The 27613-nt window shown below is 41.5% G+C and overlaps 1 long non-coding RNA gene across 4 annotated transcripts; it reads left to right on the forward strand.

Moving 5' to 3' along the window:
- Positions 1-6761: 6761 nt before the first annotated feature.
- On the forward strand, positions 6762-15327 carry LOC128238184 (uncharacterized). 4 transcript variants are annotated; one of them, XR_008261645.1, is made up of 3 exons: positions 6762-6847; positions 7682-7756; positions 13935-15327. It is a non-coding gene; the product is annotated as an uncharacterized LOC128238184 (long non-coding RNA). The 4 variants fall into 4 exon arrangements; XR_008261647.1 differs by lacking the exon at positions 6762-6847 and adding an exon at positions 6876-7013; XR_008261651.1 differs by lacking the exon at positions 6762-6847 and adding an exon at positions 6915-7036.
- The last annotated feature ends 12286 nt before the right edge of the window (positions 15328-27613 follow it).

A 27613-nucleotide genomic window follows, 5' to 3' on the forward strand; every position in this document is an offset into this window, starting at 1 on the left:
GAGGTATACGCCCTGCATTGAAGGTGTGCGCCCTGAGTTGGAGGTTTACGCCCTGCATTGGGGCGTACGCCCTGCATTGGAGGTGTGCGCCCTGAATTGGAGGTGTACGCCCTGCATTGGAGGTGTGCGCCCTGCATTGGAGGTGTGCACCCTGTTTTGAAGGTGTACGCCCTTCGTTGGTGGTGAACGCCCTGCATTGGAGGTGTACGCCCTACATTACAGGTGTACGCTCTGTGTTGAAGATGTACGCCCTGCATTGGAGGTGTACGCCCTCCGTTGGAGGTGTGCGCCGTGTGCTGGAGATGATAGCCCTGTGTTTGAGGTGTACGCTCACCGTAAGAGGTGTGCGTCTGTGCTGGAGATATACGCCCTGTGTTTGAGGTGTGCGCCCTGTGTTCGAGGTGTGCACCCTGTGTTGGAGATGTACGCCCTGTATTTGAGGTGTGCGCCCTGCATTGGAGATATACACCCTGTGTTTGAGGTGTGCGCCCTGTGTTTGAGGTGTGCGCCCTGTGTTGGAGATATACACCCTGTGTTTGAGGTGTGCGCCCTGCGTTGGAGTTGTGCGCCCTGTGTTTGAGGTGTGCGCCCTGTGTTGGAGATATACACCCTGTGTTTGAGGTTTGCGCCCTGTGTTGGAGATATACACCCTGTGTTTGAGGTGTGCGCCCTGCGTTGGAGTTGTGCGCGCCCTGCGTTGGAGTTGTGCGCCCTGTGTTGGAGATATACACCCTGTGTTTGAGGTGTGCGCGCTGCGTTGGAGTTGTGCGCGCCCTGCGTTGGAGTTGTGCGCGCCCTGCGTTGGAGTTGTGCGCCCTGTGTTTGAGATATGCGCCCTGTGTTGGAGATATACGCCCTGTGTTTGAGGTGTGCGCCCTGCGTTGGAGTTGTGCGCCCTGTGTTTGAGATGTGCGCCCTGTGTTGGAGATATACACCCTGTGTTTGAGGTGTGCGCCCTGTGTTGGAGTTGTACGCCCTGTGTTTGAGGTGAGCGCCCTGTGTTTGAAGTGTGCGCCCTGTGTTGGAGTTTTACGCCCTGTGTTTGAGGTGTGCGCCCTGCGTTGGAGATGAACGCCCTGTGCTAGAGGTGTACGCCCTGTGTTTGAGGTGTGTGCCCTGCGTTGATGGTGTACGCCCTGCATTGAAGGTGTACGCCCTGCATTCGAGGTGTACACCCTGTGTTAGAGGTGAGCGCACTGCATTGGAAATGTACGCCCTGCATTGGAGGTGTACGCCCTGTGTTGAAGTTCAGCGCACTGTGTTGAAGGTGTACACCCTGCATTCGAGGTATACGCCCTGTGTTGGAGGTGTGCGCACTGCATTAGAGATGTACGCCCTGCATAGGGGGTTGTGCGCCCTGCGTTGGAGGTGTACACCCTGTGTTGGAGGTGTGCACCCTGCGTTGGAGGTGTACACTCTGTGTTGGAGGTGAGCGTTCTGTGTTGGAGGTGTACGCCCTGCATTGGAAGTGTGCGCCCTTCATTGGAGGTGTGCTCCCTGTTTTGCAGGTGTGCGCCCTGCGTTGGAGGTGTACGCCCTGTTTAAGAGGTGTGCATCCTGCGTTGTAGGTGTGCGCCCTGCATTGGAGGTGAACGTCCTGTATTTGAGGTGTACGCCCTGCATTGTACGTGTTGGCCCTGCATTGGAGGTGAACGTCCTGTATTTGAAGTGTACGCCCTGCATTGTACGTGTTGGCCCTGCATTGGAGGTGTTCGCCCTGCATTAGAGTTGTTCGCCCTGTTTTTGAGGTGTACGCCCTGCATTGGAGGTGTGCGCCCTGCATTGGAGGTTTAGGTCCTGCATTAGAGTAGTGCGCCCTGCATTGGAGGTGTACGCTCTGTGTTGAAGATGTACGCCCTGCATTGGAGGTGTTCGCCCTTCGTTGGAGGTGTGTGCCCTGTGTTGGAGGTGTGCACCCTGTGCTGGAGGTGTACGCCCTGTGTTGGACGTGTGCGTCCTACATTGGATGTGTACGCCCTGCATTGGAGGTGTATGACCTGTGTTGGAGGTGTGCGCCCTGCATTAGAAGTGTGCGCCCTGCATTGGAGGTGTGCACCCTGTGTTTGAGGTGTACGCCGTGTTTTGGAGGTGAACGCCCTGCGTTAGAGATGTGCGCCCTGGGTTGGAGATGTGCGCCCTGTGTTGGGGGTGTACGTCCTGCGTTTGAGGTGTGCGCCCTGTGTTGGGGGTGTACGTCCTGCGTTTGATATGTGCGCCCTGCGTTTGCTACCTGTGTTGGAGGTTTACACCCTGTGATTGAGGTGTTCGAGAAGTACACCCTGTATTTAAGGTGTGTACACTATGTCGGATGTGTGCACCTGGTGTTGGAGGAGCGAACCCTGTGTTGGAGGAGTGTATCCTGTGTTGGAGGAGTACACCCTGTATTTTGAATTTTGCACCCTACATTGGAGGAGTGCACCCTGTGTTGGAGGAGTGCACCCTGTAATTGAGGTGTGCGCCCTAATTTGGAGGTGTGCGCCCTGTGTTGGAGGTGAACGCCCTGCGTTGGAGGTTAGCGCCCTGTGTTGGAGATGTGCGCCCTGTGCTGGAGGTGTACGCCCTGCATTGGAGGTGTGCACCCTGCGTTTGAGATTTGTTACCTGTGTTGGAGGTTTACACCCTGTGTTGGAGGTGTTCGAGGAGAACACCCTGTATTTATGGTTTGTACACAGTGTTGGATGTGTGCACCTGGTGTTGGATGAGTGTACCCTGTCTTCGATGAGTGATCACTGTGTTGGAGGAGTATATCCTATGTTGGTGGAGTACACCCTGAGATGTGCACCCTGGGTTGGAAAAGTGCACCCTGTGTTGGAGGAGTGCACCCTGTAATTGAGGTGTGAACACTGTGTTGGAGGAGTGTATCCTGTGTTGGAGGAGTACACCCTGAATTTGAGGTGTGCACCCTGTGTTGGAAGAGTGCACCCTGTGTTGGAGGAGTGTATCCTGTGTTGGAGGAGTATACCCTGAATTTGACGTGTGCACCCTGTGTTGGAAGAGTGCACCCTGTGTTGGAGGAGTGCACCCCGTAATTGAGGTGTGAACTCTGTGTTGGAGGAGATAACCTGTGTTGGAGGAGTACACCCTGTTTTCGAGGAGTGAACCCAGTGTTGGAGGAGTGTATCCTGTGTTGGAAGAGTACACCCTGTCTTCGAGGAGTGCAACCTGTGTTAGAAAAGTGCACCCTGTTTTGGAGGCGTGCACCCTGCATTTGAGGTGTGAACCATGTTCTAGAGCAGTGCGCCGAGTGTTCGAGGTGAGCATATTGTGCTTGAGGTGTACACGCTGTGTTGGAAAAGTGCACAATGTGTTGGAGGAGTGTTCTATGTGTTGGAGGAGAGCACCTTGTGTTGGAGGTGTGTACCCTTCGTTGGAGGTGTACGCCCTGCATTGGAGGTGTGCGCCATGCATTGGAGGTGTACGCCCTGCATTGAAGGTGTGCGCCCTGCATTGGACGTGTACGCCCTGTATTTGAGGTGTACGCCCTGCATTGTACGTGTAACCCTGCATTGGAGGTGTACGCCCTGCATTGGTGGTGTGCGCCCTGCATTGGAGGTGTACGCCCTGCCTTGGAGGTGTACGCCCTGCATTGGAGGTATACGCCCTGCATTGGATGTGTGCGCCCTGCATTGGAGGTGTACGCCCTGCAATGGATGTGTGAGCCCTGCATTGGAGGTGTTCGCCATGCATTGGAGGTGAACGCCCTGCATTGGAGGTGTGCGCCCTGCATTGGAGGTGTACGCCCTGTTTTTGAGGTGTACGCCCTGCATTGTACGTGTAACCCTGCATTAGAGGTGTACGCCCTGTGTTTGAGGTGTTTGACCTGCAATATACGTGTGCGCCCTGCATTGGAGGTGTGCGCCCTGCATTGGAGGTGTACGCCCTGCATTGGAGGTGTACGCCCTGCATTGGAGGTGTATGCCCTGCATTGGAGGTGTGCGCCCTGCATTGGAGGTGTTGGCCCTGCAATGGAGGTGTATGCCCTGTGTTGGAGGTGAACGCCCTGTGTTGGAGGTGTGTACCCTGCGTTGGAGGTTTGTACCCTGCATTGGAGGTGTAAGCCCTGCATATGAGGTGTTGGCCCTGTATTAGATGTGTACAACCTGTGTTGGAGGTGTGCGCCCTACATTAGAGGTGCACGCCCTGCAATGGAGGTGTACGCCCTTTGTTGGAGGTGTGCGCCCTACATTAGAGGTGCACGCCCTGCAACTGAGGTGTACGCCTTGTGTTGGATGTGTGCGCCCTGCATTGGAGGTGTACGCCCTGTGTTGGAAGTGTGCGCCCTGCATTGGATGTGGAGGCCCTGTATTTGAGATGTACGCCCTGCATTTGAGTTGTACGCCCTGCTTTGGAGCTGTTGGCCATGCATTGGGTGTGTGCGCCTTGCATTGGAGGCGAACGCCCTACATTGTAGGTGTTGGCCCTGCAATGGAGGTATACGCCCATTGTTGGAGGTGTGCGCCCTGTATTGAAGGTGTGCTCCCTGCATTGGAGGTGTTGGCTTTGCATTGGAGGTGTACGCCCTGTGTTGGATGTGTGCAACCTGCATTGGAGGTGTGCGCCCTGCATTACATGTTGAGGCCCTGTATTTGAGGTGTTGGCCCTGCATTGGGCATGTTCGCCCTGCAATGGAGGTATACGCCCATTGTTGGATGTGTGCGCCCGGCATTGGAGGTGTTGGCTCTGCATTGGAGGTGTAAGCCCTGTGTTGAAGGTGCACGCCCCGTGTTGGAGGTGTGCACCCTTCATTGGAGGTGTGCGCCCTGCATTGCATGTAGAGGCCCAGTATTTGAGGTGTTGGCCCTGCATTGAGGGTGTTCGCCCTGCAATGGAGGTGTACGCCCTGCATTAAGGCTTTGGTCCTGCATTGGAGGTGTACGCCGTGTGTTGGGGTTATGCGCCCTGCATTTGAGGTGTACGCCTTGCAATGGAAGTGTACGCCCTGCATTGGAAGTGTACGCCCTGCATTGGAGGTGTTGGCCCTGCAATGGAGGTATACGCCCATTATTGGAGGCGAACGCCCTTCATTGGAGGTGTTGGCTCTGCATTGGAGGTGTGCTCCCTGTATTGGATGTGTACGCCCAGTGTTGGAGGTTTGTACCGTGCATTGGAGGTGTGCGCCCTGCATTGGATATGTACGCCCTGCAATGGATTTGTACGCCTCATGTTGAAGGTATGCGTCCTGTGTTGGAGATGTGCGCCTTGCGTTGAAGGTGTTGGCCCTGCATTGGATGTATGCGCCCTGCAATGGAGGTGTACACCCAGTGTTTTAGGTGTTGTAAGTGTGCACCCTGTGTTGTAGGTGTGCACCCTGTGTTGGAGGTGTGCACCCTGCATTGGAGGTGTACGCCCTGCATTGGAGGTGTACGCCCTGCAATGGAGGTGTATGGACTGTGTTGGAGGTGTGCGCCCTTTGTCGGAGGTGTACGCTCTGTATTTCAGGTGTACGCCCTGCATTGGAGGTGTGCTTTAAATACGAATACACGAGCAGTCGCTTTGCTCCGGGCTCTTTTGTGTTCCAGCATGCAGCGTGCTTTACACGTTTTGCTGTGACGTCAACGGTGTTAATATAAATAATACCCGCACTAAACGAAACATGAGTCGATCAATATCGTCGATATTGTATTGTCGGAAAACTTGAGAAATAACAATAATTAAGGAAGAGAAACCATTAAACCTTTTCACAAATAATTTTAATGTTAATCGGACTTTAGTTGGTAATTCTAAATCATAGGAACATAACTGTAAACTTGTTTAAAATGCAGGAAATTGCACCATTTTGGATACGAAAAAAAAAAAATCGACGTACGGAGGGGACACCCCTCCCAAACCATTCCCTTCGGACATGCCTTATGAAATTCCTGGCGGAAACCCTGGGTCCTGCATTGGAGGTGTACGCCCACTGTTGGATGTGTGCGCCCTGCATTGGACGTGTGCGCACTTCATTGAGGTGTTGTCTCTTTATTGGAGTTGTATGCCCTGTGCTGGAGGTGTGCGCCCTGCACTGGAGGTATGCGCCCTGCATTAAGGTGATGGCCCTGCATTGGAGGTGTATGCCCTTTGTTGGAGGTGTGCGCCCTGCAGTGTAACGCTTTTAGCCGTAAAACATCAATTTTCAAACCTAAATATGAAAAACAGAGATCTGATCATTTGTCAGCAGTTTTATATCACTGAATTCCAGACATTTACGCAAAATTTGCTTATTCCAAGACAGAAAAAGTTGTCAAAACGGTCAATGTGTGACTGCAGTTTTTATACTCAGTAATTATTATGTATATAAAAGAAATGCAGAGGAAGTCAAAATCAATGCAATCAGTATTTTGCCTCTCCTTATTTCAAGTTATTTGTCTTATCCTTCTCTCAATTATAAAGAACTCATTTTCAATAAATATATAGATGCAATAAAGATGCCCTATCTTTTAAGTTACACTCTCTCAGTTTGACAATTTTTACTTGTTTTGTAATAATGATCTTAATAACTATTGAAATCTGCCGAAAATTCCATTTTTCTTAAAGCGTTAGTATTATAGTAACGCTTTTAGCAATAATAATAATAATAATAATAATAATAATAATAATAATAATAATAATAATAATAAATAATAATAATAATAATAATAATAATAATAATAATAATAATAATAAATAAAACAATTTTAATATTTAGTTAACATTTTCAAGAAATGCGTATGTTTCAGCCAATATTTAGCTGCTGGTAATTTTTAACCAATCAACAGCTTATATCAATAGCCAGTCGTAACAGCAGGATGCAGAAAGGCCGAGAATCGATATCATCTGTGTCATTACATGAGCCAAATAGCAACAAGGAAAAATACCCAACAATAATGAGGTAAGACTACGAGCTAGCATATTATAAGATATAATTAAAAAGATATAATTCATTTCTTGATGGGTCTTCGATTATTAGTTAGCAATTACGTCTGTGACCCGTGTATTGGTATTCATAATTCGAACGTGAACCATTGAACGACCGGATAAACTAATTCTGATGACATGTGGGTTTGTTATTTTAATTAAGGTACAGGATTGTGAGCTTAAGATAATTTTTAACTAAAATAAATGCACATCAGAATAAAGACGGCAATCTAAAAGGTTTGACATTTTGACATTAGACAATTTTTGGCTCGCTTGTACAATTTTGAGGGGAAACAAAATAATAAATAGGTTTGACTTTATGAATTAATACAAATTAGGTATTGAATTTACTTTGATTAAATATTAGTTGACAATATTTCATAGAAATGTCATGTACAACAATGATTTATGTGTATGTATTATCATCACATCTGGGAATGGACTGGTTGAATTGTTTAGAGCTGCACTCTCACAGATTGACCGTTTTGATATAAAATAATTTTTAGCTAAATAGATTTAGCTAAATGTTGTATAAATTCCTTCAATTTAAGCACAAAGATCGTAGTAAAACGGATCTTAATCGCCCAAAAACTGCCAAAGATTACAGTTTTTAATGCTTTGAGAGTTCATCTTTAACAAGTCTAGACTTAGACATATATAAGTTGTGTAACATTTTCTAATGGTTTTCTATCACGGGGTTTTCTAACTTATGGTGATGAATTTGCCATATTTCTGTATTATATCAAATTTGCATTTCAAATGTCTGTAAGCCATAAGCTTGTTGTGTTTGTATAATTTTTTTTTTCAGTGACCTGATGTCCGTGCGCAATTTGACCTAATGCCTGAAGCCAAGAAATCGTCGAATGGAACTCATCTTAGTTGTGTAATGTTTCCTTGATGTTTGTTTCAACAGCCTGTATAAATTGTTGTTTGACAAGACATTGGAATTTAAATCATACAACAATTTGTTTGAGCAAATGCCACAATTAAATGATTATGCCAAGGCAGATCTAGAATGAAATTTAACATTGACTACTCAAACATACTATTTTTAAATCTTCTGAATTCATATAAATAGTAGTTTTTCATATATCTATAATTAATGTTTTATAAAAACAGCAAGTATTTGTTATTTCTTATCACCCGTGGTCTAACACGGTCAAATCCCGTATAATGTCCATCCCGTATAACGTCCGTACATTCACCGGTACACGTTGCATGTACGTGAAGTTTCGTACATCCATGCGTGTACGGGGTCCGTATATCCATCCTGTACACGTTGCATGTACGGGGTCCGTTCTACGTCCCGTACACGTTGCGTGTACGGAGTTCGTTCTACGTCCCGTACACGTTGCGTTTATGGGTCCGTATATCCATCCCGTACACGTTGCGTGTACGGGGTCCGTATTTCCATTCAATACACGCTGCATGTACGGAGTCAGTACACCTATCTCGTACACGTTGCGTGTACGGCGTCCGTACATCCATTCCGTACACGTTGAATGTATGGGTTACATATATTTATCCCGTACACGTTGCATGTACGGGGTCCGTTAATCCATCCCAAACATGTGAGTGAACGGGCTCCGTACATCCATACATATATTTACGCCAAAAAATGCTATGCATTAAATATGTATTTCTTCAAAAAAACGTAAAAGAAAAAAAATACACATTCTTTTTATAAGCATTTATAACTCCTTTATATCCACGGGTACGGGGATGGATATATGGAAGTCGGTACACATGGTGTTCCGTATACGTATTTGTGTACGGGTCCCGTACACGTTGGGTGTACGGGTCCGAACACGCCCGTATATTCAAGATGGACGGGACCGTTCTTTCCCGTGATTTCAACCATTTTCCGTAGTGATTGGTGGTGTACGCTCTGTGTTGGAGTTGTGCACTCTGTTTTGAATGTGTACGCCCTGTGTTGGAGGTGTTCGCCCTGCATTGGAGGTTAATGCTCTGCATTGGAGGTGTACGCCCTGCATTGGAAGTGTACGCTCTGCGTTGGAGATGTACGTTCTGTGTTGGAGGTGTACGCCTTGTGTTGGAGGTGTGTGCCCTGTGTTGGGGTTGTACGGGTTGTGTTGGAGGTGTACGCCCTGTGTTGGAAGTGTGCTTCCTGTGTTGGAGGTGTGCACCCTGTGTTAGAGATGTGCGCCCTGCGTTGGCGGTGTACGCCCTGTGTTTGAGGTGTACGCCCTGCACTGCAGGTGCAACATGTGTTTGAGGATTACACCCTGTTTAAGAAGTGTTCACACCATGTTGGAGAAACTCACTCTTTGTTGGAGGACTGTATACAGTGTTGGAGGATTGCATCCTGTGCTGGATGAGTGCACAGTGTGTTTAAGGAGTGCACACTGTATTTAAGGTTAACACCCTGTGTTTTAGGAGTGTACACTTTGTTGGAGGATTGCTCCCTGTGTTGGAGGTGTACACCCAGTGTTGGAGGAGTGCACACTTTGTTGGAGGAGTGCACCCTGTGTTGGAGGTGTGGATACTGTGTTGGACGTGTACATCCTGTGTTGGTGAAGTGTACAGGAGGAGTGCACCCTGTTAGAGGAGTAGATACTGTGTTGAAGGTGTACATACTGTGTTGGAGGGATGTACACTGTGTTGGAGGAGTGCAACCTGTGTTGGAGGGTTACACCCTGTGTTTGAGAAGTGTACACTGTGTTGGAGGTGTACATACTGTGTTGGAGGAATGTACACTGTGTTGGAGTTGTACATCCTGTGTTGGAGGTGTACACCCTGTGTTGGAGTTGTACACCCTGTGTTGGAGGTGTACACTCTGTGTTGGAGATGTACACACTGTGTTGGAGTTGTTCATCCTGTGTTGGAGGTGTACACTCTGTGTTGGAGATGTACACATTGTGTTTGAGGTGTACACTCTTTGTTGGAGGAGTGCACATTTTGTTGGAGATTAACATTTGGGTTAGAGTAGTTCACCCTGTGTTGAAGGTGTGCACCCTGTGTTGGAGGTGTACATCCTGTGTTGGAGGTGTACACCCTGTATTAAAGGTGTACACACTGTGTTCGAGGTGAACACATTGTGTTGGAGGAGTAAACCCTGTTTTGGAGGTGTACATCCTGTATCGGAGGTGTACACCCTGTATTTGAGGTGTACACACTGTGTTCAAGGTGAACACATTGTGTTGGAGGAGTAAACCCTGTTTTGGAAGTGTACATCCTGTGTTGGTGGTGTGAACCCTGTGTTTAAGGTGTGCACAGTGTGTCCGAGGTGTTCATTCTGTGTTGGAGGTGTACACCCTGTTTTGGAGGAGTGCAACCTGTGTTGGAGGTGTACACCCTTTGTTGGAGATGTACACATTGTATTGGAGGTGTTCACACTGTGTTGGAAGTGTGCGCCCTGTGTTGTAAGTGTGTACTCAATGTTTGAGGTATGTACTCTGTGTTGAAAATGTGCACCTAGTATTGGAGGTATGCATTCGCAGCTTGAGGTTAGCACCCTGTGTAGGATGTATGCACGTCCCTCAGTTACGCCCCCTCTGACATCGAATCCTGGATCCGCCTCTGGTTATATAAATGACAGAAGACGATTTTTTTAATAATCAAAGATGGCTATGAGCGACCTAGATGTCTTCAGTGGTTGGATGGAGAGTATAAATATATCCATATTTTTGAAGAGATAGCGGAATCGTTACCCTATTGAAAACAAACATCAAAGTCGAGTAAGCTCAAATGTGTCAGGACTTCCCTGTAGCCAGATAAGAGTCGCACCAATATCAAACTTCTGGGCATTCGGAACTCCTCAGCCATTTGTATCCAAAACAAACTCGGATGTATGCCGGTACATCAATTGAAGTAGTTCGTACATTTTTGAATTATATCATCAATTACATGTAGTATTTCAGAGTTGTATTTATTGATGTTAGTTTAAATTGATTGCCAGTGAAGTGTATTATTGCAAACATAATTTAGATTCCCAAGAGTTAAGTCATAAAGTTAAACTGGTAAATAAAATTACTACGCGATCTGCTTGCAGCAGACTTTGTATCACTTTTTGAGTATTAAACCGTCCAAATACATCCGAGGTTGTTTCGATAAAAATGGCCGAGGAGTTCCGACAGACTTCCGGTCTGGAGATGCGTTTGTTACTCAGGTTTGTGCATTTTGGCATTGGTTGAAATATGAAAACAATGTTAGATATATATAATAGACAACAAACACAAAAGCTAGAAAATGCTAGATTATCAAATGCTAAACTTTATTGGAAATTGTTAAAAGGGTCTTTAGTAAAAACAGGCAAATTGAATTTGTTAAATAAAGATTTCCTGGAGTTATTTTTAAAGCTATCAATGACCCAGACTCAAATTTTTATCAACCTGATAAAGATATTATACACTTCCATGATAGATATGTACTTGGAGGATTGAATACTATGTTTGAGGAACTGAGTGAATCTTTCACTCATGCTGAAATTGTTAAGGCATGCAAGCAATTGAATAATGGTAAGGCAGCAGGGCCTGATTATTAAATTAGTTTTTTTTTAAAAGTGGTATTAATAGTGATTGTTTTTTGAAGACTGTTTGTACTTTATTTAATAAGTTGTTTTTATAAGGGATAATTTCCAGAGGCATGGTCAGAAGGCTATATAGTTCCATTACATAAGAAAGGTGATAAGGATAATGCTAATAACTATAGGGCAAGTACATTATTAAGTACTTTTGGTAAATTATTTACTAAAGTGATAAATAATAGGTTGAATTTTTGAGCTGAAAAATATCATGTGTATATTGAGGCTCAAGCAGGATATAGACAGAATATGGGTACTACATGGTATCATTAATTATTTGTTTGAGAATGAAAAGAGATTGTATGCAGTTTTTGTGGACTTTACAAAGGCGTTCGATTTTTTGGTGAGAGATATCATATGGTATAAGCTTTTGAAATTAGGAGTAAGAGGAAATATGTTTAATCAATTAATGTTATAAAATATATTTATTCAAATGTCAAAACAAGAATTAAACTTAATAATACAGTAAGTAATGAAGACTTTACATGTTTCTTAGGTGTGAGGCAGGGAGACAGGTTATCTCAATTTTTATTCTCAATATATTTAAATGACAAAGAAGAACATTACATGTTGAACGGGTTCAATGGCATTGATATGGGTATGTTAAAATTATTTCTGTTGTTATATGCTGATGATATTGTAATCATGGCTGATTCTTAGAATGATTTAAAGAAAGGTTTATTGTTATAAGAAGAGTATTGTGATAGATGGAAGCTAAGTGTAAATTCAACCAAGACAAAAGTAATGATTTTAAAAAAGAGTGGCAGGTTAAGGAAAAATATTTATTTCTTATATAAGGGTGAAAATTTAGAGATAGTCAGAAACTTTACATACTTTGGTATTGTCTTAACAAGAGGAGGCTCTTTCAACAATTTCAACAATTTTTGATACATTAACAGGACAAGCATCAAAGGCTATTTTTAAATGAAATTCATATTTAATAAAATTTCCTCTAATTTCCATGCAAAATAAATTGGGTCTGTTCGATAAATTAATTCTTCCAAATTTAAATTATGGATCGGAAATTTGGGGTCTTAACAATTCTCTAGTTCTAGAATGAGCTTTTTAAGGTGTTAAAATTCAAATATTCAATTGCACCTATGGAGAGCTTGGTAGAACTTCATTGTTAAACAGAAGAGCTGTTAATGTAATAAGATGTTGGTTAAAAGTTGTTAATTTGGAAGATCATAAATACTCTAAAGGTGTTTACACTCAAATGTTTAGTTACATAGAACACAGCCAAATTGTAAGTCTTGGGCGAACCTGTATTTACTTTGGTACGATCTCTTTGAATCTATTATGCTTGGTTGAATCAAGGTGTTGGTGATGAAAATATTTTTATGTTTTTGTTGAAGTCTAGACTTAATGATATCTTTATCCAAAACCGGAGGTCAGAACTTAATTACTCGTCACGTGCAAGAACTTATAGAATGTTTTGTATTTTGATGTTGTAACCTTATTTGACAAATGTTGATATCTATAAATTTAGAAAAGACCTAGTATGTAAATTAAGAGTATCATCTAATAAATTTGAAACAGAAGCAGGAAGATTGCACAGACACGAATCAATATCCTTTGAAAATAGAAAATGTATTTTTGTGATGTATTTGAAGGCGAATTTCATTTTATTCTTGAATGTCCTCTGTATAACGAATTACGAAAGTCATATATCACAAAGTATTATCGAAACAGACCAAACGTACTACAATTTGATGGAATAATGCAATCCGAAAATGTTAAAGTGAATAGAAATTTAGCCATATATTTTAATTACGCATTTAGTTTAAGGAACAAGTATCATTATTATTAAGACTAGTAATAGCCTATATAAACGTTATTTCACACTGATCTCTCGCCGTCATATATTGTCATGTATTGATTTTACTCTACATGTTTACCATAGTTATTAGTTTTGTATTCTATGCAGTATCATATATGTTCTGTATATTATAAATATTGCATTAATCACTTGAAATGTATACACATGGACAGTATGTCTACATGTATTTCTGAATAAACTCTAAAAAACTCTATTTAAAGACACTTAAACAACCTATCATAAAACATTGATAATGAGTATGTTTTATGGAAGGCATGTTGACCTTTAATATGACTCGTTCATAGTTTGTAAAATGCACGGTTTTAATAACGATATATATAATATTATGCCAACATAATATATTTTACGGATTTGCGGGTTGAACTCAATCACCCCTAGCTAAAGCACATTTTTGACTTTATGCGGTGCACAATGCGACCACAATGTGGCGCGGGTCAACCTTATTTAGTGCGGTGTGCACATTTTTTACCATGTGCGGTGTACTTTGCGACCACGGTGTGGCGCGTGTCAACAATATTTATTGCGGTGTGCACTTTTTTGACTTTTTGCGGTGCACATTACGAACTCGGTGTGGCGCAGGTCAACTTTATTTGATGCAACGTGCACGTTTTTTCTGTTGCTTTGTGCGGTGATACATGCGACCACATTTGTTTTGCTATAGGTTTTGATATTTTTCAGATGTAGCGTCAAAAATGAAAGGCTGCCCCAGTATCTGGTTGTCCTTGCTGCCCCGACACAGACACTAACAAAAAAGCCTCAATTTCACTACAAAAAACAAATCGAAACAACTCTCGCCCAGCACTGACTGCAGGGCGAAATTAAAGGGTGGCGACTGAGGGGCGGACTGGACGGCCTAGAAGTAAGAAAACGGCCAGCATCACAGCTCTTTCGGATACATCTCCAAATGTGTCGAAACGTGCTGAGAACTCTCGTCAAGCCCATACTGAAGGACGATATTAGAGGAGGGTGACTGAGGGCGGACTGGACGGCCTAGGAGTAAGAAAACGGCCAGCACCACAGCTCTTTCGGATGCATCCCCAAATGTGTCGAAATTACTCAGCTATTGCTGTCACATAACAATTCGGATTGTGAGGCAGAGGTTCCAGTAACTCCGTCTGGTGCTCCTTCAGCGATGAACAATTATCACTTCATATCACTATCGCATGAAGACTCAGAAAGTAAGGCTGAGATAGCCATCCCATCTCCTCCAAACACTAACAGTTCACGTATGAGTAGGTCAACCATCCAGACCATGTATATTCCTCCTGGAAGTGTTCAGGATGTTCATATACCTGGAAGTGACATTTCAGACTCGAATGAGTCTGACGAAGACACAGTCTACCCTTCTCGTCAACGCTCAGAGTGTAACACAATATTAATTCATCGCTGTCAAGGTCATCATTCCTTTCTTTAGCTACTAAGTGGTCAAAATGCCATAGCGTTTATTTTCATTGGAGCTTCATTACCGTTACCGGCAGGTGTCGATAAGATATTCTGAGAATAGATGGAACAGTTAATCGCTTTAGCATATGCAAAGAATGGCCCTAAAACTTGAATAATAGTTATCAAAGAATCCGCCTTTTGCTAAACTCATACGTTACTTGGTACCATCGAAGATCAATCGGCTACGGCTAAGGTCAACCGCTAATGGCTATTTTAAGTACTGTCCAGAAATAAGTTTAATTACCTTGTTCACTAAAATCCTATTAAAGGGGTTTGGTCTAGTTAATTTTGACGTCACTGAAACTATTGATTGACAAGCTCCTTTTCGTTCCGATAGCAAGTAAAATACTTTGGTTATTGTCACGTGAGATTAAATGTATCACACGATATCGTTAAACTATTAAGAGGAATTAAGGAAACACTATTGAATGGTCAACTACAATTGGGGCCAATCAGGGAGTATAACAACTTACTAGTATTTCGGCATTTCGAGAAGCAGTATGCTTCTGGGTAGGATTCTGACAGTCTACCTGATTAAGATCTGAGAGTCAGCTTGCTTTCGTGTAATAGTACAAAATAATTGACAATTAATAAATAAATAATTGCTTACAATAAACTTTGTTTCATCGGACGTGGTTGTTTTGACTTTGTTAATAAACGATAGAACGGCATAGTGTTTACGACGCGGTTTGGAGTGAGGGTGTTACAAAAGTTGATTACAGGTAATGGCACACCGATTCAATATTCTGAGCTCCCCAATCCTAGTTCAAATAAAGAAGTCGGTCCAAAAGGCTATCTAGGCCCATACATATATCGACATAGCTTCGCTTCTGCTGGCCTCAATCAATCAGCACCAATCCCCAACATTTTCTTTACATGTGGACAATCAATCGAACTATTTTTCTTACCATCACACAAATTAAGAACATTACTACCATTGAATCATGGAAATCGGCTTTTATTCGGTTTATTGCCGTCTACTCATACAGATAACCACTTTAAACTTCCCAGCTAATGAAGTATAAGGAGTTCGGGATATCGCTTCACGGCGCAAAGGCCTTTCATTTGCTTTCTACGACACCTTGTTCCGTATGGTCCGAGCATCTGCGCCTTTGCCATGGGACAGGTTACAAACAGAATTTTGGTAAAAGGCGTGTACCTATTTCAACACAGTATCTGCATAGCCACAGCCATTTCGTCCCTTTAGTCCTCGACTTAATTAAAGTCAGACAAGTTCTCGACAACACATGTTGGAATCACAACAAGCGCACTGGATGTCATAATCCCAAATGTTCCCAGCCCCAAGTGTGTGGGTTTTGCAGAGGACAACATACAGCATTCAATTGCACATACTCAAAAAAAACAATTCGCTGCCCAGGCCACTCAAAACTTATCCACGCCCAAATCATCCAAAGCTAAGTCTTTCAAACCAAGTGGTCACTCCAGTTAATATTGCCAATATATAATATATAATATTGCGATTATTTTCCATTCTGGTACCCTTTGGCCAAGAATATCATCCATGGGTTTACAAATGGTTTTAAATTGGGTTATTTAGGTCCTCAAAATAACACTTCATTTTCAAATCTAAAATCTTGTATTCAAGACCCTTTTATGGTTGCTCGTAAGCTTCAAATGGAGTTAGATGCCGGTAGCATTAAAGGCCCCTTTTCAATTAGACCCTTTCCCCAATTGCATATAAGTCCTATAGGCTTAGTTCCAAAGAAAGAACCAAACCAGTTTAGGTTGATTCATCACCTAAGTTATCCCAAAGGTAACTCAGTAAATTCCTTTATTGACAAAAATCTGGCTTGAGTCTTTTATGCAATTGTGATGATGCCGTACAAAAAGTAATTATGTTAGGGCGGCGTTCTTTGCTCAGTAAAACGGACATTGACTCTGCTTTTCGAATCATTTAAGTACACACTGAAGACCATGATTTGCTCGGTTTCAGGTTTCGAGACAAGTTATATTTTGATGCTTGCTTGCCCATGGTCTGCTCTTCAGCTCCCGCCATATTTGAGTGATTTAGCACTGCCCTTCAGTTTATTTCTAAAAAAACACGTAAGGATCGGTTCATATCCTTGATCACTGTCTCATTCTAGGTCCACCTAATTCCGCACAATGTCAAACGAACTTGGATTTTTTTACGTTTCTGTGCATACGTCGTGGTGCCTACCAAACCCGAAAAAACTGAATCTGCTCTGACAGTTATCACATTCATGGGACTCGAATTAGATATAATCAACATGGCAGATAGACTTCTGCAGGACAAGCTCGTTAAACTTCGAAACCTTCTGTTTTCGATAAAACTTACAATAACTCTGAAACAGCTTCAGTCTTTACTCGGTTACCTCAACTTTTGTTGCTAGGTGGTTCGTCCTGGCCGATGTTTTTAAGGCGTCTCATAGAACTCACAAAGAAAGCTAGTTACCCTCGACATAACATTACTCTCACCAAAGAACATAGGAGAAACATTGCAGCGTGGAAGTTTTTAACAGAACATTTAAAGGGTACTGCTTTACTGCATCAGCTCCGCTGGGTTGAGGCTGATTCACTACACTTGCACACTGATGCGTTCATTAGGTCTTGGGGCGACATTTAAAAGTCATTGGCTTTTTTTAACATGATCAGACCATTTTCACTCAGAGGGCATAACGTTATAGGAACTGTTTCCAATTGTTTTGGGTTTGGAGTTATGGGGTCAACAGTTACAAAATCGTTGCATGGTTTTGGTCCGTCGCATGGTACTGGCGTGTATGAAGTACAATATTTTGTTGAAGTCGGAGCACATTCCAGGCAAACAAAATGTATTACCTGATCTACTTTCTCACCTTCAGGTCGACAAGTTCCGTCAGTTAGCGCCCCACATGGACATAAACTCCGGTGCCAGAACACCTGACCACAATTTTCTGAACTACAGTGTACCCTTCTTAATACGTCTCTGGCACCCTTCACGCTGAATAGTCATAGAATTGCCTAGAAGTATTACATGGTCTTTCACCAATTGTATTACCCACAATGCGCTCCGTTGTCCGTACCAGTGTTACATGTTACCCAGTTTATTGTCACTTGCCAACATCGCCAGCTCAAACCTTCTACAGTAACATCATAAGTATCTGCTATTGCAAATGTTCATAAAATTCTAAACATTCCGAATCCAGCTATAGAATTGCCTGGAAGTATTACATGGCCTTTCACCAATTGTATTACCCACAATGCGCTCCGTTGCCTGAACCAGTGGTACATGTTACTCTGTTTTTTGCCACTTGCCAACATCGCCAGCTCAAACTTTCTACAGTCACATCATACGTATCTGCTATTGCATATGTTCATTCGAAACTTACCGAATCCAGCTGAAGCGTTCATTGTCCAAAACTGTAACGCGGTCTTCGACGTGATGGTACGAAAGACAAAGGGTCGCTTTCTGTCTCAACGACCTGGAAAACATATTTTTTTTTACCATCCGTCTGCGTGAACGGCTATTATGCAGTGTTATATAAAGCTATGATACTTGTTGCTTTCTTCAGTCTATTCCGCATCGGCGAATTGGCGTTATTAAAGTTAGGGCAAAACAAATTGATCCAAAAGGCAGGCATTCAGCTTGAATACGCAAACGGTAAAGTATCCGACGTTCTGGTTGAGTTACAAGCTAATAAACACTCCGCAGGTCGGGGCGCCATTATTCCCTTGTCTCGGCCTTTAAAATCACTCTGTCCGGTTCGCGCTTTTACTCGTTATCTACGCCGCTCATGCGCTTATCAGGGCCACCAATTCCATCATCCTCATGGCATTCTTATGACTACATCTGCGTTTCGTCAGGTCTTAAGGCAATGCGTTATAAAATGTAATCTTGACCCAAAACTTTATACGAGTCATTCTCTGCGGATCGGAGGCACTACTCACGCCCATCTATTGCATATGCATGCAACACAGATTCAACAACTTGGCCGTTGGTGTTCTAATGCATACCTAAAGTACATCCGTCCGAAACCGGTGCCTATTTCCAGTTAGGGGCACGGGTTCGCCATTGTGGTCCCATGCATTCTATATGACTTTCAGTGTGCCCTTACCTTTCCCTATGGTTCCTACAATGACCCACTGGGAGTCAAAATTTGTTTATTACTCACTGTGATAAAGCACGGGTAAACATTTCAACGTTTTACCTACCGTGAAGAAACGGAGGTCGTATTTCAATATTTGTATTAACAGTGTTACCTACCGTTACGAAGCGGAGGTCCTATGCCAGTATGTTTATTAACAGTGTTACCTACCGTTACGAAGCGGAGGTCCTATGCCAGTATGTTTATTAACAGTGTTACCTACCTTTACGAAGCGGAGGTCCTATGTCAGTATGTTTATTAACATTGTTACCTACCGTTACGAAGCGGAGGTCCTATGCCAGTTTGTTTATTAACAGTGTTACCTACCATAACGAAGCGGAAATCCTATGCCAGTATGTTTATTAACAGTGTTACCTACCGTTACGAAGCGGAGGTCCTATGTCAGTATGTTTATTAACATTGTTACCTACCGTTACGAAGCGGAGGTCCTATGTCAGTTTGTTTATTAACAGTGTTACCTACCGTTACGAAGCGGAGGTCCTATGTCAGTATGTTTACTAACATTGTTACCTACCGTTACGAAGCGGAGATCCTATGTCAGTATGTTTATTAACAGTGTTACCTACCGTTACGAAGCGGAGGTCCTATGTCAGTATGTATATTAACAGTGTTACCTACCTTTACGAAGCGGAGGTCCTATGTCAATATGTTTATTAACAGTGTTACCTACCGTTACAAAGCGGAGGTCCTATGCCAGTTTGTTTATTAACAGTGTTACCTACCGTTACGAAGCGGAAATCCTATTTCAGTATGTTTATTAACAGTGTTACCTACCGTTACGAAGCGGAAATCCTATGTTAGTATATTTATTAACAGTGTTACCTACCTTTACGAAGCGGAGGTCCTATGTTAGTATATTTATTAACATTGTTACCTACCGTTACGACGCAGAGGTCCTATGTCAGTATGTTTATTAACATTGTTACCTACCTTTACGAAGCGGACGTCCTATTTCAATATGTTCATTAACAGTGTAACCTACCGTTACGAAGCGGAGGTCCTATGTCAGTATGTTTATTAACAGTGTTACCTACCGTTACGAAGCGGAGGTCCTATGTCAGTATGTTTATTAACAGTGTTACCTACCTTTACGAAGCGGAGGTCTTATTTCAATATGTTTAATAATAGTGTTACCTACCTTTACGAAGCGGAGGTCTTATTTCAATATGTTTATTAATAGTGTTACCTACCGTTACGAAGCGGAGGTCCTATTTCAATATGTTTATTAACATTGTTACCTACCGTTACGAAGCGGAGGTCCTATTTCAGTATGTTTATTAACATTGTTACCTACCGTTACGAAGCGGAGGTTCTATGTCAGTATGTTTATTAATAGTGATAACTACCGTTACGAAGCGGAGGTCCTATTTAAATATGTTTATTAACATTGTTACCTACCGTTACGAAGCGGAGGTCCTATGCCAGTATGTTTATTAACATTGTTACCTACCGTTACGAAGCGGAGGTCCTATTTCAATATGTTTATTAACATTGTTACCTACCGTTACGAAGCGGATGTCCTATGTCAGTATTTTTTTAATAACAGTGTTACCTACCGTTACGAAGCAGAGGTCCTATGTCAGTATGTTTATTAACATTGTTACCTACCGTTACGAAGCAGAGGTCCTATGTCAGTATGTTTATTAATATTGTTACCTACCGTTACGAAGCAGAGGTCCTATGTCAGTATGTTTATTAACATTGTTACCTACCGTTACGAAGCGGATGTCCTATGCCACTATGTTTATTAACAGTGTTACCTACCGTTTCGAAGCGGAGGTCCTATTTCAATATGTTTATTAACAGTGTTGCCTACCATTACGAAGCGGAGGTCATATGTCAATATGTTTATTAACAGTGTTACCTACCGTTACGAAGCGGATGTCCTTTTTCAATATGTTTATTAACAGTGTTACATACCTTTACGAAGCGGAGGTCCTATTTCAATATGTTTATTAACATTGTTACCTACCGTTACGAAGCGGAGGTCCTATTTCAATATGTTTATTAACATTGTTACCTACCGTTACGAAGCGGATGTCCTTTTTCAATATGTTTATTAACAGTGTTACCTACCTTTACGAAGCGGAGGTCCTATTTCAATATGTTTATTAACATTGTTACCTACTGTTACGAAGCGGAGGTCCTATTTCAATATGTTTATTAACAGTGTTACCTACCGTTACGAAGCGGATGTCCTATTTCAATATGTTTATTAACAGTGTTACCTACCGTTACGAAGCAGAGGTCCTATTTCAGTATGTTTATTAACAGTGTTACCTACCGTTACGAAGCAGAGGTCCTATGTCAGTATGTTTATTAACATTGTTACCTACCGTTACGAAGCGGAGGTCCTATGTCAGTATGTTTATTAACAGTGTTACCTACCGTTACGAAGCGGAGGTCCTATGCCAGTTTGTTTATTAACATTGTTACCTACCGTTACGAAGCGGATGTCCTATGTCAGTATGTTTATTAACAGTGTTACCTACCTTTACGAAGCGGAGGTCCTATTTCAATATGTTTATTAACAGTGTTACCTACCGTTACGAAGCGGAGGTCCTATGCCAGTTTGTTTATTGACATTGTTACCTACCGTTACGAAGCGGAGGTCCTATGCCAGTATGTTTATTAACAGTGTTACCTACCTTTACGAAGCGGAGGTCCTATGCCAGTATGTTTATTAACAGTGTTACCTACCGTTACGAAGCGGAGGTCCTATGCCAGTATGTTTATTAACAGTGTTACCTACCTTTACGAAGCGGAGGTCCTATGCCAGTATGTTTATTAACATTGTTACCTACCGTTACGAAGCAGAGGTCCCATGTCAGTATGTTTATTAACAGTGTTACCTACCGTTACGAAGCAGAGGTCCCATGTCAGTATGTTTATTAACAGTGTTACCTACCGTTACGAAGCAGAGGTCCTATGCCAGTATGTTTATTAACATTGTTACCTACCGTTACGAAGCAGAGGTCCTATGTCAGTATGTTTATTAACAGTGTTACCTACCGTTACGAAGCAGAGGTCCTATTTCAATATGTTTATTAACAGTGTTACCTACCGTTACGAAGCAGAGGTCCTATTTCAATATGCCTATCTATTGCGTCTATGCCGTAGCCTTTGTAACAAGTACGTTGTCAAATTGTTGTTTTGATGGATTTTTATTTCATTTTTTTTTTTCACTCAATAGGAAAAAAATGTTTTTCGTATATAATAGAATTGAATTTACACTAAATAGGTTCTCAGTTTCATAAGCAAATCATACTTAACAGCATCTACGGCGCATTGCCATGCCAAGGTTTTTCTCTTTTGGCGTCGTGTTGTTACACTTGTGGCGGTTGTTTGGACGCCCAATATGCTAGTCGTGAATAATATGTTACGAGGATGTCAAACTCGTATTTATTATTTAGTTTTGACATTGAATAAATGTACTTCTCACTCACTGTGGTTTATTATTCACGACTCCCATTTAGTTGAACTTGTCATGGCCAATCCCTCCTTATTCAGTAGCAATACATAAATATAATTTTATGACGACATAAAATATTTTATGGATCTGCGGGCTGAACTGAATCACCCCTAGCTAAATCTGCGGGTTGAATCGTTTACACTTAAAGCGTGGCTTTTCAGCGTACCACGCCGTGACCAGTGGTCACGTGATGTGTGCGTGGTTTATCAGCGTTCCAAGTCGTGACCAATGGTCACGTGGTGGGTGTCGGCCTATCGCTAGCCTCCCGCTTCAGCCATTCTAGAAAAATCTTCAGAGATACCTGGTTGCGTATTTTGAGCAAAATATTTTGTAACAGTTTCGTCCATCTCCCAATCCACCTCCCAGTCCACCTCCCAATCCACCTCCCAGTCCACCGTCCAGTCCACCTCCCAATCCACCTCCCAATCCACCTCCCAATCCACCTCCATTCATGTTTTCAAACAATCTATGTATATATTATTTTATGCATTTCTTTATTTTGTATATTTGTATTGCAATCAACCCATTTCGAAATTGATTGTGTATGGTTTTATACTTCATGTTCTCATTTTATGAATATGGTTTTATTGTAACACGTTTATTCATTATTGGCGGGTGTTTGGACACCCAATGTGCTAGTCGTGAATAATATGTTACGAGGATGTCAAACTCGTATTTATTATTTAGTATTGACATTAAATAAATGTCCTTTTCACTCACTGTGGTTTATTATTCACGTCTGCCATTTAGTTGAACTTGTCCTGGCCAGCCCCTCCTTATTCAGTAGCAATACATAAAATATTGGCAAATCATAAGGAGTGTTAAAAAAAAAGAAAAAAGAAGCTGGAACCCTTCAGCATATGTTGATATTTACTCAAATATCGTCTTTGAAGACCACAATTTTCATTAGCGTTTATAACGAGATTGTGAATTAATTACGACTGTGGTACGGTGTTGCGTGATTGGTTGATTAACATTATCACGTGATTTTATCAATTTATCCTTAACAATTCAATATATCCATACGGTTTGTTAAAGTCCCGGTGGCCGTGTGGACTAGCCGGCTGTTTTCTATTTTTCTTTACCTTACCAGCGTGGGTTCGAACCCCACTAAAACAAAAATTATTTTATTTTATGCTAAAACTGTATTTTTTCTGCAATTTCGATATCATAGAGTAAAATATTGATAAAATAAGTGTTTTCTGATGCATTACCGGGTGAGCGAGTCACAAAAAGACAGGTCACGAGAAAGAAACTAACTTATTGATATCCGTTCCTGGCCAGCACAGTCCCCTGAACATATACCCATTGGAAATGTGTGCTTGTAAAAAATAAAGTCAAATTACTTGAAACCGCAGTTAGAGATGCCTGATTTAAGATATTTAGAATCTGTATACATGTGTTTGCCTCTTTCATGTTGTATCTGTCATCTTCTGATACTGATCCAGTTCTGATCCAGTTCCAGCAGAAGTAAATTATCGATCACCCATCAGTTACTTTATGCACCAGTCAATTGTTTTTACCTTCCAGGTGGCCCCGCTGTACGGATAGATGCTGTGGTTTTGTTTTCGCACCGAAAATAGCGGGGAACGGGCCTTACCTAGGTATCCCGGGGTGCGGGGGCATTTGACGGGGATTTTAACAGCAGTTTGTCCCCGTAGGCTGGGGATTTTACCCGGCATTGCTGGCCCGAAAGTGGGGGCGTTGTTACAATTGACTGGTGCATTAAAAGTAAGGATTTCCATTGAGTTTTAATTACTTGTTGGTTCATAAATAATCCACCATTAAATACGTTCACCCACTTGTAGCACGGTGCTGTAATATGAACATGTGTGATATTCAAATGAGTTGCGTCAATTGAAACTAATTATCGAAGTCGGCATCATCTGGTCTCTTCAGTTATCGTTGTGGGTTTAGAGTTCATCCTAGGATTATATTTAATAGTTAGTATATACAAATCTACTACGATATATGTTCTACTCTGCATGCTTTTCATATGAACTTTCCGTGACAAGATCTAGTGTAAGGCTTCTAGGAATTATTTCTAAACACAGGACACCTTTTTTACGTCATAGAAGGCATATTCTCCATGAAACCCCGAAGCTTATCATGGATATTTTCGGTCACCCTCCTGGCCATCTCCATCCTGATGTGCATCATCGCCGACGCCTCTAACATTGAGGAGTGTCAGAAGCTCTTCCAGAAAGCGATTTCCATACAACGAAGAAGTATGCTATTTGATTAAGTTTTTATTGTTACAATTTTTACACAAATATTTTTATATTTTGATATATTTATTATTAGTTTTTCGTGGCACTGTACAGTAAAAACCTTCTATTTAGACCATCTATGGGACTGAAGGGAGAAAATGGTCTGAAAAAATAGGTCTTATTAGCGGGTTGGTCGTGAAAACGGGGTGGTCGCATATAGGGTTTTTACTGTATGACATTTTTAAATTTTAAATGAATAAATTTTCTTTTATGTATGTCGTATTTGCATTTGTTTTGTGTTAATAACAATGAGCTATGTACACCCAAGATAAATACTCATTCTGTAGGTTCTGTTATGTTCGTATATTTTGCTAACAGCATGCGGTTTCCAATTAAAGACAAGACCAACACGCTGAAACCAACAAATTCCATTAATTCCGCGTAGATCAAACAAACATAAATAATTCCAGCTATCAGTAGGATTAAAATATTGCTTAATATTAATCCTCTCTTGTGTTGATATGTGATTTCATATGACATTAAAATAAAAATAAATACAAAGGTTGACTAAATATTTATACCATTGACGTACAAGGAACGTATATTACCTCTCATGGATGATACATTATGACCTAAAAATGGTTATTGGTAATGTATAAAAACATAAAGCAATTTATTTCAAGGGATCCGCTTCTTTAACAGTTCCAAAAATCTCATTGTTTTGTATGAAAGTACGTTATAACTAAATGCCAGGTGCCCGTATGTGTTCCAGGTTGCAATGTCTATATTCAAGATTGACATATAATTTGTTTAAGTCTGAGTAATGCACATAATTTACAGTCGTTTTTTTAAAAAAAAAAATCAGTTCTGTACCTGCAATCAGAGATAAAGAAAATCATGAAAATATTCAAGATTAAATACATTTTGCTGGAATAGAATGCATTCCGTTAAAATTAATGGAACATAATTTCAATGTGAGGGATTTGTCTCAAAAGAGACGTGAGATACCCTTTTAATGATTATATGAAAATGTTTGAACTGAGTTAAAAGGATGTGTATCCTTGTCGTATACGTGAAACGCCAGAAATGGCATTTTTTTGAAATCTGAAATGTCGTCTGTGTACACTGAAATGTATAGGGAAATGAATTAGTAGTAAAAGAAACGAGTTGTGAAAGAATGGACTTCAGACGAACATACTTATTTGTATGTTTTATTTGCAATACATGGACTATATCAGGTTTATGATTAAACATTGAAAACTACTGTATTAAAACAACTAAAATCATTCAATGTGACACGACGGCCTGATAAATCGACTCGGTTACGTTCATCTATAACCAAAATAAAGTGCACGAAATACTTGGCCCTGAGCGATTTGGTATAAACTACTTATTTGTACGATCAATGTCACTCGTTTAAAATACGTTCGCTTTATTTGTAATACATGAACACAAACTTATACTGATTAACATATAAACGTGTATTAATCTTTATTCTTCTAAAATCTAGGACTTTAAACTATCTAATAATAAAAACATAGAAATCCAGTGCTTCAAACCTAAAAATGTGGCACCTGAAACCATAGACTTCAAGCCCGAAAATCCAGGACTTAAAACTCATAAATCTATAATTTAAAACCCTTTGTTTGATTTAAAATGGTGAAGTAAAAGAAAAGTAATCTTTGATTTAAGTCTTCATTTAATGCAAAATGTTGCCTTCCGACGTAGCATATATGACGTAATTTATCACGTGGTATACACACACTGAAACTATAAACAAGCCGGTCAACACACTTTCTCAATGATCAAGGCAACGGGACAGAGGTGTTTTCCTTACACGGCCTAGTTATCGATAAATCCTCAACTTACAAGAACGATTGGAGCGCTTAGCTTCTCTTAAAGTTCAACCATAACCATACGTTTTTGCTATATAAAACAACAGAGCAAATAACTTGTCAAAATTTTATTTTGTTTTATTTACATTTAAAGTTTGGATTTAATGGCGAGGCTCCATGTTATTTACACAAGCACGAATTCACAAGCATGAACAGCGAACGAAGCAATCTGGTCACCTGCCAACTTGGCGTATTACTGGCGACCGCCCCAAAGGGCAAAGCAGCAGTTTAGAATAGCCCCCACTGGGCTTTACGAGTTTGATTATGAAATAAACTTAAATATTTGAACGTGAATTCCGTCAAGGTGTACTATGGCCGGAACTCACAAATTAGCATTTTAACTTTAAGTATACTGTCTGTATTCATATAATTCCAATAGCTTAATAAATATCATAATTAAAGTGCTGCCGAACGCCAATGTGAGATTCTAGGTACTAGAAGCGAACTCGCCAAAATATAAGCATAAAGAAATAACACGCATCACAACCCGAAACAGAACTGGGTTTATTATCTTATAAAACAATTCATACTTTAAGGAAATTTTGGCTCGGCAGCAAAAAAGCAACAAGAAAAGGAGCCTCGCATTACTCAGCAGCAAACTTGAATGAACGGTAAACCATACCGTAAACGTGTATTAGCGTATCATAAAGCGTCGCTGGACAAAACTGATGATATGTATTTCAATGATTTACCAAACTGCACCCGCAGGACTTAAAGTAGCGAATCAAAAGCGCATTGCCCTGCTCGTTCAAGTGGACACCGTCGGGCTTCAATTGTTCAGGCGTTATACTATGAGAAATGAATGAACCCCCAATACCTAATATGTTGTTTTTTTACAAAGCCATTTAATCGGCGCCTTACATTTCCCATTGCACGCTTATTACTCGAATAGCGCCATGTTGTTGGAGGCGTTATCTGCGATACTGCGAGAGTGGTTGATGGGAATAAATCTTTAAGCGCTCTTATTACTTTAGCAAAGATTGCCATTAACACTTTAGTAGGATATTGGCCAATGTCATTTCTCCCAATGTGAATAATCATGACATGAGGTAGTCCATCTTCATTAATATATTTCAAAAACGTGACTTTCCTTACAAGCGCTTTAAGGCTTAGACCTCCATAGCCCTGCCACCAAAAGGCACTATTGGGAATTCCCAGGTTCGCGTCGTGCGATCGGGCGTAGCAAAAGGCATGCCTAATAATTGAAGAACCG

Source organism: Mya arenaria, chromosome 1, assembly GCF_026914265.1.
Source record: "Mya arenaria isolate MELC-2E11 chromosome 1, ASM2691426v1".
Taxonomy (NCBI): Eukaryota; Metazoa; Mollusca; class Bivalvia; order Myida; family Myidae; genus Mya; species Mya arenaria.